This window comes from Chiloscyllium punctatum, chromosome 31 (genome assembly GCF_047496795.1).
Source record: "Chiloscyllium punctatum isolate Juve2018m chromosome 31, sChiPun1.3, whole genome shotgun sequence".
Taxonomy (NCBI): domain Eukaryota; kingdom Metazoa; phylum Chordata; class Chondrichthyes; order Orectolobiformes; family Hemiscylliidae; genus Chiloscyllium; species Chiloscyllium punctatum.
The window spans coordinates 27189265-27203756 of NC_092769.1; positions in this window are offsets into that span (position 1 = coordinate 27189265).

The following is a 14492-nucleotide window of genomic DNA, read 5'->3' on the forward strand; positions in this document are numbered from 1 at the left end:
GGGACTCCAATGGTCAGTTTATATGTATCAATGCTATTACAAATTCTCAAAGCATAGTTTGAGCCTGTTGACTAAACTGCATTGAAATCTAGGTTGCATTGGGATAATGAAAAAGAGCGTGATTGTATTTTTCATGTCAAGTTGCTGTGAACGTTTTTTTGTATGAAAGACATCCAGGAAAATCAAATAACGAGAGCTGCGAAGTGAATGTTTATGCAAAGGGATTCTTAATGAATGTTTTGTCAGATGAAATCTGGAGGAGGTTGAGTCGAAGTAATTCATCCTGGTGAGAAGACCACAGCGAGACAACACAAAATAATGGAGATACTTCAAAAGGGGCAGGGCGTGGGTGTAGGGGCATTGAGAACTGGCTGTAAATGCACAGTGGAGAATTGCCGCTGTGGGTGCCGTGCATGGGCACGGAGAGACTTACACATTGGTCTCGCCCTCGCCTCTTGCTCTCGCCATTGATGAATGCTGATCATAAGGCACAGATAAACACAAGATGTGGGAAGCAAGCTCCCTCTCGTTATGCACACACTGGATGCATCACATTGAACTATGAACAACTGGAGAAATCAGCATGTTACCAATAGGGAGTGAAACTAAACTGTGGATCAATAACCGCAGATTCATGCAACATAAACATGAAAAATGATTTAAAATGTAGGGTGTTGTTTTGCTCGCTGAGCTGTAGCTTTGATATCCAGACGTTTCTTTACTTGGCTAGGTAACATCATCATCAGTGGCGACCTCCAAGTGAAGCGAAGCTGTTGTCTCCTGCTTTCTATTTATATTTTTGTCCTCGATTGGGTTCCTGGGGTTTGTGGTGATGTTATTTCCTGTTCGTTTTCTGAGGGGTTGATAGATGGCATCTCGATCTAAGTGTTTGTTTATGGCATTGTTGTTGGAGTGCCAGGCCTCTAGGGATTCTCTGGCGTGTCTTTGCTTAGCCTGTTCCAGGATAGATGTGTTGTCCCAGTCGAAATAGTGATATTTTTAATCCGTATGTAGGACTACGAAGGAGTCTTGTCTTTTTGTGGCTAGCTGGTGTTCGTGTATCCTGGTGGCTAACTTTCTTCCTGTTTGTCTTACGTAGTGTTCGTGGCAGTGCTTGCATGGAACTTTGTAGATGACGTTGGTTTTGTCCACGGGTTGAAGTGTGTCTTTTAAGTTTGTTAGTTTTTGTTTGAGAGTGTTGGTGGGTTTGTGTACTACTAGGATTCCGAGGGGTCTTAGTAGTCTGGCTGTCATTTCTGAAACTTCTTTGATGTATGGTAAGGTGGTTAGGGTTTCTGACTGTGTTTGGTCTGCTTGTCGTGATTTGTTCTTGAGGAATCTGCGGACTGTATTTTTTGAGTATCTATTCTTCTCGAATACGTTGAATAAGTGGTTCTCCTCTGTTTTTCGAAGTTCGTCTGTGCTGCAGTGTGTGGTGGCTCATTGGAATAGTGTTCTGACGCAGCTTCGTTTGTATGTGTTGGGATGGTTGCTGGTGGAGTTAAGTATTTGATCAGTGTTTGTCGGTTTTCTGTATACGCAGGTTTGTAGTTCTCCGTTGTCCTTTCTTTCTACTGTGACGTCCAAGAATGCGAGGTTGTTTCTGGTTTCTTCCTCCTTGGTGAACTTCTTGCCTGTGAGGGTGTTGTTGATGATGTTAAATGTCGTTACTATTTTGTTTTGTGATGACAAAGGTGTCATCTACATAGCGGACCCAGATTTTTGGTTTGATTGTTGGTAGGGCTGTTTGTTCTAGTCTTTGCATTACCGCCTCTGCTATGAATCCTGATACCGGAGATCTCATGGGTGTGCCATTGGTTTGTTTGTAGATATATTGTTGAAAATGAAGTCGGTGGTGAGGTACAGGTCCACGAGCTTCATTATGTTTTCGTTGGTAATGTGATTGATGGTTGTTGTTGCGTCTGTGATGGTCTCTTCTAAAAGTGTGGTAAGTGTTTCCTTTGCCAGGTTGATGTTGATGGAGGTGAACAGTGCTGTTATGTCGAATGAGATCATTGCTTCTTCTTCCTCTATTTTGGTTTTTTTGATGATTTTTAGGAATTCCTGGGTGGAGTGGATGGAGTGCTGTGACTCTTCTATGCGGCATTTCAGTCTTGCGTGTAGTTCTTTGGCCCGTCTGTAAGTTAGTGTTCCGGGTAAAGAGACTATGGGTCTGAGGGGGGGCTCCTCGTTTATGGATTTTTGGTAGTCCGTTTCGACGTGGCAACACATTGATCCTGGGACAATCTAAGCAAAGACATGCCAGAGAATTCCCAGAGGCCTGGCACTCCAACCACAACGCCATAAACAAACACATAGATCTAAATGCCATCAACCCCGCAGAAAAAGAACAGGAAATGACATCACCACAAACCCCAGGAACCCCATCCAGGAGAAAGATATAAATAGAAAGCAAGAGACAACAGCTTCGCTTTACTTGGAGGTCGCCACTGATGATGTTACGGAGCCAGATAATGAAACGTCTGGATATCAAACCTACAGCTCAGTGAACAAACCTAAACCTTAAACCTTAACCTGAGCTACAAACCTTCATAAACCTTGCGATTTAAAGTGTCTTTATACGCATATCATTAATAGACTTTTCGTTATAATACCCATCTGGTTGAAAGAAGAAGACACCACATTTCAAGATGGATGACAACGTTACCAATTTTGTTTTGACATTGAGATCTATTTGATCATTTTACACAGTGAACAAGTTCATTTTAAATAATGCAAACCACATTCTCTCACCTGGAATAAAAGTGTGATTTCAATATAAACATTGTCCTTGCTAAGTCGCAGTTACTCAACATGAAAAATAGGATGTAATTTTTATTAAGCTTACATCAATTAGCACCATTATCTTACTTCGGCTTGACTGCAGTATGCACATGCTAACTATGGTTTAAGAAAGAATGACTTTTGGAAATAATGATTCGGTGGTGACTAAAAATAATATTAGGTTCTCATGATGCAGATATTCCACCAATGGCTCCAGTGGTAGAAATGTTCAGTGGGCAGTATTTCTATGATGGTATAGAAGTATGTGAGCTGCCAGGGATGGGAGCTCCCACTTCATCTGGAGCAGCGTCTTTTGACGTGGACCAGGGAGCATTGTGACATCAGGCTGGGAGTTCGAACCACACCTGGAGCAGCTTCTGTTGACATGGAGCAGCAGGGAGCATTGGCACATCCGAATGCAAGATCCATCCTCATTTGGAGCAGCTTCAGTTAGCATGGAGCAGGGAGCTTTGCGAGATCCATCTGGGAGCTCCACTCTCACCTGGATCAGCTTTTAATGACATGTAGCGTCAGGGAGCATTGGGACATCAGAGTGATAGATCCAACCTCAACTGGACTTCTATTGACATGGAGGAGGGAACATTGGGACATCAGACTGGGAGCTCCAACCTCACAAGGACCAGCGTTTAAGGACATGTAGCAGCTGGGAGCATTGGGACATCAGAGTGGGAGCTCCAAATTCAAGTAGAGCCGCTTCTATTGACATGGAGCAGCAAGGAGCATTGGAACGTCAGGTTGGGAGCTCCAACATCACCTGGCAAAGCTTGTATTTACATGGAAGAGGAGGGAGGATTGGGACATTAGGCTGGGGGAAAAGATATTCAACTATTTTAATCTGAAGTAAAATATGTTTCAACACCTCAGATGTTAATTGATTTACGAAGAATCTTTCCCGGGAAAATAATTAACTCTTTAGATAGTAAAGACAAGTCCTGAAAATATTCAACTCAGGAAAACGCATTGGTACAGAGAGAAATGGGAGTGATGTTTCATGTCTTTGTCTTTTCTTTTCTGGCCGACTCTGCACTGGATTACATTACCGGAAGGACATTTTCATTCATTTCCTGCAAATACGGACAGGTCATTAACGTAATCTGAATCTGAAAATTAATGGGAATATGCGATGTTATGATTAGGCTGGAGTTTACCTCAAATTATGGTGAAAACGCAGCAAAGTCAGTTGCAATTTCCAAGATCAGCAGTGACCTCATTGATTGGCTGATCAGATTGTGAATGGTCGTTTTTTGAGGACAATTTGAAGTGAATCAATGATGGTGATTATCTTTGCTCTTTGTTCACCTTGTGACTGTTACTGTTATTGCTCGTGTCCTTGTTAACACCACAGCTCTGTAGCGTGTAAAATCTCAGCTGTGCATCTGGCCAGTGGTACAACCATTCGTATAGCTGGCTACGGATCAGGCGGTTGTCAGTTCGACTTTTACTTTGCGCAAGCGCACTGTGGAGATTCATCACACATCCAACCTAATCATTTTTGTAATGCTGAGGTGGATAATATTTGAAATTTTCATCTTCACGAGCGAAAATTCTTTCACTGTCTTCGATCAGTTAAACATTGCCAAATACTATCAGAGTAAAAATCACACAGCACCAGATGGTATTGAACAGACGTATTTGGAAGCATCAGTGTTCCATGCACTGCTTCGTCATCAGGTGTTTGTCAACTGTTGGAATCTAAAATTTCTTTGTGTGATTATTAAATGTATCCACCCCAGTCCAACACCAACACCTCCAAGTCATGGGTACCGTCGACACCACGAACGGTCGGTTAAAGTCCAGATGATTTTCCAAAAGATCGCGCATATTGACACACGCACCAAGTTTCTGCAGAAAAACACCCACTTGATGAAGGAGCGGCTCTCCGAAAGCTCGTGCTTCCAAATAAACCTGCTGGACTCTGCCCTGATATTGTTTAATTTTTAACTTTGTCTATTCAACTCAAACACTGGCACTTCCATATCATAGACAACATCAGCCATGTCCCACCGTTGTCAGAGAAGGCAATCCTGGAATAGCCCAATACATTGCACATAGGTACGTTTCATTTTCAGAAACCACCGCAGTCAATCGCTGCAGCTCCTATGTATCAAAAGGCAGAAAAGAAATAGCTGAGACTCAGTTTTGACAATATTTTGAAACTCTTTGGGAAGTGGAATCAGAGGAGAATGGAGGATTAACTGTCCGACTGTGCACAGAGAGGGAAGGCACTTTTCCCTTCTTTGATGAGCTGGGGTATTGACTGATCTAAGGCATGAAACAGATTCCTGGTAGAGCTGCTCTCGCTGCATCAGGAACAAGAGGTCCTGATTTCCTGAACGGTAATGAAACCCAGGCCACTCAGTTAAAGCGCTGAATACTAACCACTAGATCACCAGGGGTGATGGCAGAAGCAGTTGCACCGTTTCTTCATAACACAGTTTTTGGAATTATATCACTGCAGATATGTTTCCCCTCAAAAGCGATTGAATTATCGAGTGTTTACAGCACAGAAATGGGCCCCTTCACCTCATTTCCCAGCACTTGGTCTGTAACCTTGTGAACTCTGACGTTTCACCTGAATGCTAATTTCTCTGGAACGTTTTAATCTCGTAAAACACAATAAATGGGATTAAAGTTTGAGATGGCAACTGAACCCCATTTTTACCCATAGACTGAAGCACGCAGACACATTTCCCCAAGTGTGACGCAGGCCTCGGGAGAAAACAAGGAGAATGTAAGATTTCACCGACTTGTCTGATGTTGTCCCATTTCAGAGTTCAACACCAATGTCTGGTTACAGCAAAGAAAGGAAGCATTCAGCCCCGCCAATCCCAGTGTTCCTTGCCCATTGTTTCCCCATCACTCTGTAGTTTATACTGCCTCACCTCGTTCTTGCTGCCAAACTTGATCACTGCTCACTCCCGCTATTTCCTGTCCTGCTGAACGGTTTGCCTCAAGGTCTTGGAATGAAAAACAGGAATGGCCTATTTGAAGCACTTTTCTAGTTTACAAGGACAGTGTCATCGCCACTGAGCAAGCACATTGCCAGCTCAGAGAGAAGGTCTCATCCTTTAGAAACTGAAATGCAAAGATGATTGGATAGCCTCAGTATTGTAAACCAACCAACAAGACCGGAATAGGGCCGAGGGGATCACGCAGAGAAGGATGGGAGAATAGAATGGCGAATCTCATGATGTCCAGGGTGATGTTAACAGAAATCTTCCCTGGTAGTATAGTGATGAGGATTCAGTGATTTCACTGTCATGGCTTGTTAAAGGTTAACCTTTACAGGAATCAATATGAAATGCTGCCTGATATTTCGAAGCAGAATGATGTTGTGCAGCAGACAGAATCGTTTCACTGCATGACAAAATAGGAGAGCTCAGAAGAGCCAGGAGGAGACATGAGAGCCATGAGGAGACATTAGAAGTTGTTGGCGGATTGGATCTGGGTTAACCCTAAGGCTTTCCATAGGTATGTCAGGAATAAAAGAATGACGAGAGTTAAATGAGGGCCAATCAAGAAAAATGGTGGGAAGTTGTATGTGGAGTCAGAGAAGACATGGGTAACACTAAATAAATATTTTTCGACAGTGTTCACGATATAAAATGAAACTATTGGCTAGGAAGATACAGAGATACTTGCATCTAGATTCGAAGATATTGAGGTTCACAAGGAAGAGGTATTAGAAATACTGCAGAGTGTGAAAATAGACAGGTCCTCTGGGCCAGATGGGATCTATCCTAGGATCTTGTGGGAAGCAAGGAAGGGGATTGCCGAGCCTGTGCCATTGATCTAGATACCATCATTGTCTACAGGAATAGTGCCTGAGTACTGGATGATTGCAAATGTGGTTCCCTTGTTCAAGAAGGGTAGTAGAGACAACCCTGGTATATACAGACCAGTAAGTCTCACTTCACTTGTTGGTAAAGCTTTGGAAAAGGTTATCAGAGATAGGATTTATAATCATCTAGAAAATAATAATCTGATCAGGGACAGTCAGCACGGTTTTGTAAAGGGTAGGCCGTGCTTAACGAATCTTATGAGTTTTTTGACAAAGTGACCAAACAGGTGGATGAGAGTAAATAGGTTGATTTGCTGTATATGGAATACAGCAAGGTGTTCGATAAGGTTCCCCCAGTAGGCTATTATACAAAATGCGGAGGAATGGGATTGTGGGAGACATAGCAGTTTGAATCAGTAATTGTCTCGCTGAAAGAAAACAGAGTGTTGTAGTTGATGCAATATGTTCATCTTGGTGTCCAGTCACTAGCGGCTTTCCGCAAGGGTCGATGTTGGGTCCACTGCTATTCGTCATTTTTATAAATGATCTGGATGAGGGCTTAGAAGGGTGGGTTAGTAAATTTGCGGACAACACTATGGTCGATAGAGTTGTGGATCGTGACGAAAGATGTAGTAGGTTGCAAATAGACATAGATAGGATGCAGAGCTGGGCTGAGAGGTGGCAAATGGAGTTTAATGTGGACAAGTGTGAGGTGATACACTTTGGACGGAGTAATCAGAATGCAAAGTACTGGGCTAATGGTAAGATTCTTGGGAGTGCAGATGAGCAGAGAGATCTCGGTGTCAGTGTACACAGATCCCTGAAAGTTGCCACCCAGATTGACAGGGTTGTTAAGAAGGAAAACAGTGTTTTGGCCTTTATTAATAGAGGGATTGAGTTCTGGAATCAGAAGGTTATACTGCAGCTGTACAAAGATCTGGTACGGCCACATTTGAAGTATTGTGAACAGTTCTGGTCACCGCATTATAAGAAGAATGTTGACGCTTTGGAAAGGGTGCAGAGGGGATTTTCTAGCATGTTGCCTGGTATGGAAGGAATGCATTACGAGGAAAGACTGAGGGCCTTGAGGCTGTCCTCGTTGGAGAGAGGTGACTTAATGGAGACATACAAGATAATCAGAGGTTTAGATAGGGTGGACAGGGAGAGTCTTTTTCCAAGTATGGGGACGGCAAGCACGAGGACCACAACTTTAAAGTGAGGGGAGATAGGTATAAGACAGATGTCAGAGGTAGTTTCTTTACTCAGAGAGTAGTTAGGGCATGGAATGCTTTGCCTGCAACCGTGGTAGATTCGCCAAGATTAAGTGCATTTAAGTCGTCATGGGAGAGGCATATGGACGTACATGGAATAGTGTAGATGGGATGGGCTTCAGATTAGAATGACAGGGCGGCGCAACATCGAGGGCCGAAGGGCCTGTACTGCGCTGTAATGGTCTATGTTCTATATGCTACAGTTCCCCATCAGCAATGTCATCGGCAATTGCCTGACATTCAATCAGTTTCAAACAAGAACGGAGGGGGCGTCAGGAAAACGGAAGGGGAATAGTGGTTTGTGAGAGTTAACTACATGCCCCGTGGAGCCAGGTTCAACGTAGATACTGAATATCGGTTTTCCTGTTTACCTTGGTATACTGATCACTACGGAGCAATTACCCAATATTGTCTGCCCTTTGTGTGTGGTTTTTTTGGACATTTCACCTCGGTTCAGTGCTCTGGGGGCCCACACTTTTTTAAAATTTGGCACGTTTTACTCAGGTCGGTTTTGCAGCTTCATATTAAGGCCAACAATTTTAGGAACAGACAGACATCATTCAGACCATCAAGTCTACTCCTCTATTAAATGGTTTCATATCTGATCTGATAACCTTGAACTGCACTTTCTTGCCTTTCCCCATAACGCTTGATGTCTTTTCTGTTTGAAGATCTGCCGATCTCAGCCTCATTACACCTAATGACACTTCCTCAACAGCCTTCTGCTAAAAGAAAGTCCACTGATGCAGAACTGTCTGAGAGAATAAATGCTTCTTCATCTCTATATCAATTGTGAGATCCGCATTCTAATACAAAGTTAAAAATCGCACAACACCAGGTCACAGTCCAACAGGTTTAATGGAAGCAATATCGTTTGGAGAGCTGCTCCTTCATCAGGTGGCTGTGGAGTACACAGTGGTAAGGTACAGAATTTATAGCGAAAGGTTACAGTGTAATGTCACTGAAATTATACATTGGAAAAATACCTTGATTGCTTGTTAAGTTTTCCATCTGTTAGAATGACTATGTTTGGTTCATTTCTTTCTTATGTAAATCGAAAAACTTTCTTTTAACAGTTACATTCTCAGGTGGACTTTACCAATTAGTGTCAGCACAGATAATATGTTGAAGGTGTTAGTCCCTGTGTGCTGCGTCCATGCCATAATGTTTAGACTGACGCTAATCTAAAAAAAAACAAACGCTGCAGGCAAGAATGCCTTAAGACATGGTACATTGGTGAAGCTGAACGGAGGCTACAACAAGGGAATGGGCGCTACGCATTAATCAACAGACAGGTGTGCCCCTTCTCAGTTGGAGAGCACTTCAGTGATCCAGGACATTCGACCTCGGATCTTCGGGTGACAATCCTCCAAGGCGGTCTTCGGAACAGGCAGCAGCTAAAAGTGCCCCCACAAAGACAGATAGCTAAATTCGGTACCCATGGTCATTGGGTTCATGTCACAGGACAGGTGATCCCATTGCCCTATCTACAAACAGTGACCCTCCTACACACACACGCACACACACACGCACACACACGTCTGCGGGGTGAATTTGTACTTGCAGATTTACATTGTACTTTGCTCAAAAACTGCATGGATCCATGTATGTCTCTGGGAACTCATTTTTATTATCTAGAATCAGTCTAAACATTATGGAACAGACAGCAGCACGGGGGTGGAGGTGGGGGGGGGGGCGCAGACACCAGTTGTTAAACTTCACCTGAGAATTAAACATTAAACTAAAAAGGTTTTGCACTTTTCATGTGAAAGAAGTGAAGCTAACATTGCCATTGTAACAGATTGGAGACTTAGCAAACAATCAAGCCATTTTTCAATGTACAATTTCAGTTACATCACACTGTAAACATATGCTATAAATTCTGTGTCTTACAACTGTGTACTCCACAATCACCTGATGAATGAGCAGTGGTCCAAAAACTAGTACTTCCAATTAAACCTGTTGGACTATAACCTGGTGTTGTGTGATTTTCAAATTTGCATACCCCAGTCCAACTGATTTCAGCGCTTCTTCGCATTTGATTTCATCTCCGATATGCAATTCTCACTGACTCTGATAGAACTGCTAATTTTGCTGTTTTATGATGTCAGGAAATCATGTTCAATTTAAGATTTCCATAAGGAACAACAAATTTTTTTCCCTGACTGGAAATCAACATTGGGAAATAGCAGTGAGACAGCTGAATTTCAGCACGTTCGCACCAAGGATGACATATACAATGCTTGGAACTTTTCTTGATGACTTTGTTTTTGCCTATTTTGTTCAGTTGAAAAATGACAGTTATTGAGTTTTTAAAAGCATGGCGAATGGTCCTTCAGCCTATTGCATCATCATCAGTTATCAAACATCTGGCTTGTAAACACAGTTTCCAGCACGTGACTCATCGACTGGTGTGTTCGAAAATTTCAAGTCTTAGTTAAATTGTTATTCAATTTCTTAAGGGCTTGAGTGGAACAAAAAGCATCTCTGTGAACTAACTTTTCAAAAAGACAAACTCTTTCTCGGGGCCATTTGTCAGTTTTCCTCAAGATGCTGCGGAAAATGTTTCTGTACTCACATCTGAATTGGTTTACCCTGTTTCTTCCTCAGCTTCCTTCTTCTATCTATTAAATGGTTCAGATTCCAGTACAGACACAAGGTGCAGGTTGCGGAAGTCACGTGCTTGTACTTTTATTGACACTCTGTCTCGCCGGGAGCTGCAGACCTTCCCCACACTGATTCAGAGAGCACTGTCCTTCCTGTGACATTGCCCATGGAGAATGGAAGGACAGGCATTAATAACCCGCACTTGGAAACCGAGCGACAGTTTTAAAACATTTCCAGTGCCCCAGCCAGGAATTGAGCTCCTAACTCCCGCATAACATACGGCGACACGAACCACTATACCAGCAAGGACAACAGTTTCAAAGGAGACACTTCAGCATTTTGTGGTTGCATTTGTCAAAAGCAACTGCTTAATGACCCGAATGGTTTAGCCCATAGCCTTACCTTCTCGAAGATGCCTTGGCAGAACATATTCTCATCTGCATTTTCCTTCAGGTTATAAGGGTTGCTGCCTCTCTTACACTTACAGACTGTGTGTTCCAAATTCCAACACCCGCCGGCCTAAACCGCTTTTCTCCACATCTACTTTAATCTTTCTGTGTCTCTCCTTAAATTTCTGCCCCCCTGTGATCGTTCTTTCCATCGATGGGAAGCGCTTCTTTCAGTCTACCTTATCTATACCCCTCACAAACTCCTCTGGTCGGTGACAAACAGCCCAAGTTGGTCCTGTCTCCCTTCATGACTGAAACTCTTCAGCCTCGACACTATCCGAGTGAATCTCTCCTAGAACTTTCCCAGTGCGATCTCATCCCTGGACAATTCTAGCACTGAGCCGAATGAACATATTTCCATTCTGTAATAGCATCGGGGGTGGCTCTGCAGCATTTATTGCCTTCCGGTTTGGAGTCACGTGGACGCCACACCAGATAAGGACAGTAGTGTCAGTGAAACAGATGGGTTTTTCAGACAACGTATTCTTAATTCTAGGCATTTATTGCATTCACATACTATCATCGTCGTGGTGTGGTGGGAATCCAACCCGTGTCCACAGAACATTACCTGGCTTTGCTGTGTTAACAAACCAGCGATAATCCCACTAGGCTATCGCAGAAAGCCCTCCTGGGGGATCTTTTCCAATAGAGTCTCTTTTCCCCAATTATTCCTTATGCCCTTTTATTGAGCCTCACGCTCCAATAATCTCTGGTCCATGTCAGTAAAAGCTGCTAAAAGAGAATTGATCTCACAGCCACGATATCCAAACGGATAGAATGATTTGAAGGTGCCAATGAAGAGATTGGGGCAACAGTGAGTGCAACGGCACAGACTGGATGGTACCAACGTGAAAATGTATGTTAGATTGTGCAATGCCTCAGTCAAATGGGATGAGAGACTTAAAAGGGTGCGAGGGAGAGACATCTTCGAGAACTTTTGGGTTTAAATCCTGGTATTTGAAACGCAGAACAACAAAATTCGATGGAAAAGAAATCATCACCTCGCAGAATATTATCTTGTAAAAAACGATTAATTTCTTACCATGTTTCACCAAAAGTAAAGCTTTGAGAGAACTGACCGCTATGGTGTGGATTAGAGCCGAGGTCGCTGCAATCACAACGCAGAATGCGAACTACTAAACGTATGGTGCAGTGGAAGGTTGCAGCAGTCCACAGACCACGCTTGCAAACTGCAACCAATATGGTAGCAGAGGAAATGTCAGGAAGAATGTACAATATCAGGACTTAGCGACAGGCATGTGGGAACGTAAAATGAACCGAATCTTTAACTTTCGCATCCCCAGAGACTGTGGAGGTTCCATGAATGAGAGTACAGGAGAATGGGATTAATGAAACTCTCCAAACTTTTGGGAGAGTGCAGAATATTGTTGAAACGTATGCTTCAATAGCATTATATTTGAACATTGGCTACTTCATCACTTTGCCCACACAAGGCAGGACCAACTGCTACAGGCAATCACACATAATCCCAGTTCCAGATCCGGAATCCGAGAAACTGTGTGAAGCAGCCAAGAAGATCCAATTGGAAACTGGGATGGAATGACAGGAGAGAGACGCATGTATTTCCGAGGTTGGTCCTGGTCAAAAGCGGGGTGGAAGGGAATACTTGCCCCCATTTATAATATTATGATCATAAACAGTACATGTTGCTGAGACAGCCGATTGGCGCATCCAAAGCATGTGGAGACTTTAACTTTGGGGTGGCAATGTACGAAATTTCATTTTCCTGTTTGGATCAGTGGTTTTGACATTGGCACCTGCTTTTGTTCGCATCAACTCAGAATCAGCTTCTTGTTCCCAATAAATACTGCAACCTGGAGAAGGTGGTGTTGTGGTTATATAATAAACGAGTCATCCTTGGGGACTCACACACGGAACTGGTAATGTTAAAGTTCGACGAATAAAACCTGGAATGGAAGCCTGACCTCAGGAACAGACACATGCCTTTGTTATCCTTCAATCCCATTCATGCATGTCACTTATACAGGGGATGCTACCATCTTTACCCAATCCTACCTACTTGTGTCTCCAGGACCTGAACGAAATAGCTGACCCTTCATCCGAGAATGACGACCCTGTGGGAAAGCAGGCCATTCGGCCCTTCCAGTCGACACCATCTCTCTGAAGAACATCCTAGCAGACCCACATTCCATAACTGTTCCGTTCCTCTTCATTTCCCATGGCTGACCCCAGTAACCTTCACACCTTCAGTCTGTGGGAGGAAACTCACACAAGCAAAGAGTGAATGTGCAAACTGCACACGGTCACACGAGACTGGGATCGAATCCATGTCTCTCGAGCAGCGAGGCAGCAGCGAATCAGGATGAACAACAAATGCTGTCCTGACCAGCGACATCCCCACCCTGTGGATATATCAAGCAGAATAAAAAACACATTCACAACATGGACAACGGGACTTGCGTCTGCGTGGACATGATTTCAACCAATCGTTCATCCTGGGTAGATACAAGGACACCGATATCACAGAGAAACCAACGCAATGCGGGATTCAATTACCTGCTGAAGTGGAAACTCATCGACTCAGTCAAACTGGAGACAGACAGTTCAACAGTCCCGTGTATGGGAAGGGCTCAATGAGCAGAAGAACCTCCAGAGTAACCAGCAAGATTACATATCCCAAAAGGAGATCAACTAAACTGTCAACCCTGCTGTTAATCCCAACCAACTGCCAGTTTCATAGTGTCAAAGTCATAGGCTCACGCAGCATGAAAACAGGCCTTTCACTCCTACCAGCTCATACTGAACATAATGCCAAACTAAACGAGTCGCATCTGACGGCTCCTGTAATTGCTGAGGGTTAGTAATGCCCTTGTGATATTATTACTGCATTGTTAATATGAATGTCCAGATATAATTCTGTGGACACTGGTTCAAACCCTGGCATGGCAGATGCTGGAATTTTATTTAAATAAATACCTAGAGTCTAATGATGATGTTGAATCAGTAGATCTGATTCACTAATGCCTGAAAGGGAAGGAAACTGCCTTACCTATCTGGTGTCTGGCTGGTGTGTGACTCCAGATCCATAATATCGTGGTTGATTCTGAACTTCCTTCTGGGCAATAAGTAGTGTACTAGGCATGTATGAATAGCTTTTTTTAATCCCACTGAAACTTTCCAATTCATTTATCGATCCAAATATCCTGTAAATATTGTAAATGTACTTTCATTCATCACTGCCTCAGGAAGTGAATTGCACACATAAACCATCCTCTGTTAAAAAAAAGCCTCTCATCTCTTATTTTAAATCCCTCTTATCACTTTAAACATTTACCCTCTCGTCTTGAAGTCCCCCCTCCTTGGAGAAAAGACAGTTACAGTTAACTCGAGCCGAACTCTCAATAATTTATAAATTTCCATCAGGTCGCCTTTCAAACTCCAGTGCTCGAGTGAAAGTAGTCTCAGCCTATCCAACCTTTCGTTATAACACAAACCTTCCCCACTCGCCATACGCTGGTATTCCTGTTCTAAACCTACTCCAGCTGAATAATTTCCTTGCTATTACTGGGCGGCAAGAACTGGACACAGTATTCCAGA